Source organism: Quercus suber, unplaced genomic scaffold (assembly GCF_002906115.3).
Source record: "Quercus suber isolate HL8 unplaced genomic scaffold, Cork oak 2.0 scaffold_310, whole genome shotgun sequence".
Lineage (NCBI taxonomy): Eukaryota > Viridiplantae > Streptophyta > Magnoliopsida > Fagales > Fagaceae > Quercus > Quercus suber.
Genome location: NW_027069766.1, coordinates 126,869 through 131,745, shown reverse-complemented (window position 1 = coordinate 131,745; position 4,877 = coordinate 126,869).

Here is a 4,877-nt window from a genome sequence, read left to right as displayed (position 1 = left end):
CTGTGAAGCTTTTGAAACATAAGAACAAGAACTCCTGAAACATAACAACACAATAAGTTCATTGTATGCAGAAAACTTGTAAAGCATATGGAGCAAGCACAATGCGATCAAGCACAATGGAATAAAGTAATAGACCATGGTAAGACCAAAACAAGCAATCACTACATACAAGTGATCACAATGTTCATTCACACTTGGAATGAACATCTGGACATTCAAGTTGACAAACACAAGGTAAATCACTTGAATGATCAACACTCAACCAATGCACAGTACAAGAAGTGTGTGCATCTAGGAAAAATCTTACAAGGGCACAAGAGTGACAGTACTTAAAAAGAAATGCAAAACATTAAGTTAGAAGTACTGATTTAGCAAAACACACAAGCTGCATAAAGCATGGTACAAACCACAAAGGCCTACAAGTGTGCATAGAAACAACCCTAAAAGCTTACAAAAGCAACATGGACACAAAGCATAAACAAAAACCTTAAAACCTACAAAGGTAGCAGGTACAAACCAACACTAAAAGAAACGGCTGAATAAACATCATATTATATACTGAATAACTTCTGAAGAAAAACTATCCAAGAGTTAAGAGTTTTAGCTAATCAAAAACTGAAACCACGGTGTAACAAACCAATAAAACCAGCATTTAACCAAAACATAGAACACAGTAACAAAGCTAAAAACATAACAAGATATGATAATAAAGCTCCCCCTCAAGTAGTAGTCACTCCCTCTCAAGTAGTAGCCCCTAAAAATTCTCCCCCTTTTTGACTGGAATGGCCAAAGGGTCATTGCTCCTGGTTGATGTGAAAGCTGTCAATCTTAGCTGAAAGAACATCAAGCTAATCTTGCATTGCTGTCATCCTTTTAGTATGCTGATTTTGAACCTCTCTGAATGTATCAAGCCTCTCCAGGATGATCTGAAAAGCATCAAGAGGTACAGCTGATGAAGTTGAGGCTCTACTCCTCTTTCTTCTGCTCCTAGGTGTGACTGATTGTTCTATAGCTTCTGTTTTAGCCTCCATTTGATCCCCTTCTTCCTGGATATCCTCCTCTTCTTCACCTGGAGGATGAATTTGTACCCTTATGAGGGTAAATTTGTTGATGGCTGATAGAGGAGCCATGGGACTAATATCCTGAGGGATTGCTACACCCTTTGCTCTGAACATCCTCATGAGAAGACTAGGAAATATCAGCTTGGGTCTTGAGGTGGTTCTAGTCTCATCCACTATAGTATCAAAAATGTGAGAGCTGATGTCAATGAAGGTTTTCTCCTTAAGTTCCATGAGAAAGATGGCTCTGGCATTTGTCAGTGTAGTCATCTTCCTTATAGGATACAGGTTGTACATTATTGTGGTGGTTAAACACCTCATGTCTTTAGGAAAATCAGAAGTGTTGAGACATCTCTTTTCTATAACCCCACCAATTCTTTTCTAGACAGTTTCTAGAGAAAGCATTTTGTCCTTGTAGTTAGTGAATTCATAATCTTCCAAACCCTCAAGCCCTAGAACCCTATCAATGTCATGAGCATCTAAGGTAAACTCCTTTCTTCTCACCCAACAACTCAACTCCTCCTCCCTTATCACAGCATTTGCATAGAAATCTCTGATTAGAGGTTCACAAACAGGAGGTAGGTCATTCAGCAATTTTTTTTCCAACCTCTACCCTCAAAACAATCTGGAATGAAGGTGTCCTTCAATTCCCTGAAATCAACAAATCTCTCCTGAATGATGGTTCCTCTTGAGAAAGAATCCCTATATCTCTCAAAGTGTTGGATTGAACTAAATAGGTTAGGGTCCATTTTCAGCCTTTTGTCAGTTTTCTTAGCAACATTCTTCTTCTTTGTTGGAGATGCAGTCATTTGTAGACAAGCAGAAAAGGCCACAACAAGACATAGCACAGAATGGGGAAATGCACACACACATTAGTAACAAGTTAGTTATACAGTGAGAAACAGAGTGACCAGACAAAACACAGAACAAGCACAGTTGATAACCAAAAATTGGATAGAACAAGTTAACCAAGTTTAAACTGTATGTATGCAGACAAATTCAGATAGATTTAAGCAAATGTTAATGAGACATGACCTAATGAGAATGATATGACGAGTATGAAATGAGCATGAAAACCCTAATGTATCAGCACACACTATATATGGTGAATGAAAATCAATACAATACTAGCCACACATATCACAAACTCATATAAGCTGATATACCCAAAGGCCACATTTAGAGAGAAACACTGAAAAACCCAAACCTATATGTCCAAAAGAAAATCTATCAAATATCAATGCTTAGACCAAATATTAGCAACCTGATGAAAACACAAAACTCTAAAACACCTCTGCAACAAGAGAAAATAGCCTAACACAATCAATCTCAACATTTTAGGTAAACCCATGTTTGAACATATTATATCGCAGAACACAGACGCAACATTCAAATCAAGAAACTAAAGACCAAAACAGTAAGAATGAAGTAAGGGAAAGAAAACCCATACCTTTTTCTTGGTGTTTGAAGAAGACATGCTGCAAAAATGAGAGTTATTTTTTTAAAGAAACACAGTGTTTGAAAGAGTAATTTGGGGAAGACAAAGAACAGTCACAAATTTTTGAGGGAAAAACTGAAAAACAATTTTAAAACTGTCTTTAAAATGCAAAACACGCGTTTTTCACGACTGAATTAAGTCGCCAGTTAGTTGCCATGGTAAGCTGCGAAACACTGTGAAGGTAAGAAACTTGAAAAATTTCTCTAAGTATTTTTCGCGACTGGAAGGTCTACCCGTGAAATAGTCACGAGATGAGTTGCGAAAATCTCTGAGTATCTTTCGTGACTGGACCTTTCACCCGCGAACAAGTTGCCACATTGAGCTGCGAAAATCATAAAAACTCAATTTTTGAAAAATTTGCTAAGTACTTTTCGCGACTGAGACCTTGACTCGCCAGTGAGTAGCGAAAAGTCTCGGAGTGAGCTCGCGACTGGAGCATGCGACTGGACCTACTCGTGACTGAGTCGCCAAAACAGGGCAACACTGTTTTTGAAATTTTTGACATTTTTGTAAAAACAAAATACTTTCCAAAAACAAACCAAAACACTCAAAAATATTTTTGTATTTGATCAACAAAGATTGAGTATATGAAAAACACATTTAAACAAGTACAATCATACAAATGAATATGACATTCATTGAACATAGACTTGTGTGTTGTGTATGAATATAAAAAATGAGATAGTCCTTAGTCTAATGTGAAGCTTCAATGATCAATTCAATCAAGGCATATATAACTAGCACTAGATAATGTGACTCATCTCAATTATAGAAGTATGCATATATGACCTCCCACAAAAACTTGAGTACAATTCATTGAAACTTTTCATTTTGCTCCATTTTCAACATAAACAAATCTCATTATGAGATTAATGCCTGAAATTTTTAATATTTCAATTTGATGAGACAGCCTTTGGCTTTTTGGGCATCATGCATTTTATTTTGTTCGCTTTCCCTTTTTCTTAGTCAAATATTAGTATGTGTGACAGGCTTTTACAGCTCAATATCTCTTTTCATTTGGAGATTTTCAATTTGGCGAGCTCTTTGAGTAAAGCAGTAAATAAATAAAAGTGAGAAGATATATAGGCATAAGTCTATGCATGTCTCAAGATCGACAAAACCATTCACTAATCATTCATGGCAAGGTTGAAGATCTATTTACAACAGTCACACAGATTTCAAAATTTCTTCCACAATGATATGAGTGCATAAGAGACAAACTAAGCTCGTTAAATGCACAAAGTCATTAGGACAAATGTATAAGGCAAAACATGCTTTGAGATAAAACTCAACTAAGCCGATCAAACTTTTTAGGATTTTTTACTTTTTTTGTGTTTTTGAATTTTTGACATAAAAGTAATAAAAGATTGATCAAAAACAATGTAAAAACATTTTAGGACCAAAAGAAAATAAACAAACTGCAATTCAAACAAACAGAAGCAAAAAGCATACAAGCAAACATAATCACATAACATAGGAAGAATTAATGCATGGACATGTTATGATGCTTATGCATCAGTACCCTTTGTCACCCACACGTCACGTGCGTTTAGGGTGATATCCTTGACGGATTGGGTACGTAAGTTAGGACTGTCAAACCTCTTTGTGAAGCTTTCTAAGAAATTTGTGAAAGCACCAATCATCTTCATCATGTCCATCATTCCTGGCTCACGGTTTTGACTTTTTGGTTGCTCACCACCCTAAGACCTATTGTCGTTTCTTATTCCTCGTGACCGAGGAGCACTTGCATTGTTCAATGCTCACAGCTTGTGACAGTTGAATCTTGTATGTCCTTGCACTCCGCAAAAGTGGCAAACATGGTTCGATTTAGGACCCCATTGTGATCTCGGAAGAGATCTTCCTCTTGCTTTAAATCTAGCTTCTGATTGATTACAGGACTTATTCAACACCCATTGATCAGCCACATTCTTCATCTTCTCATTCTTAATCTTCTCAGGAATGGACCTATCCACAGTCGTCTCTTTAGCCTCTACAAATTTCACTTCTTTGATGACCTTGGCTGATGAGCTACTCCCTCCGGTGTAACCCAACCCGGACTTGTTTGAGGAAGGTTTTTGAGATGAAATAATATCTTCTAACTTTTTGGAGGAGACTCTCTCTATCTTGGCATTAGCTTGTACTATCTCTTGCTCAAGAAATCTCACTTTTGTGTAAGCTTTTGATAGTTCACCATTTAGTGTTTCAATCTCACACTTTGCCTCCTTGTATCGTGCCAGAAGACTTTTGTAATCTTTGTTAACCCTCTTCATAATCTTAATGGCTGCATTAGCCACCTTAGCATATTCACCGGTCTTCTCAAG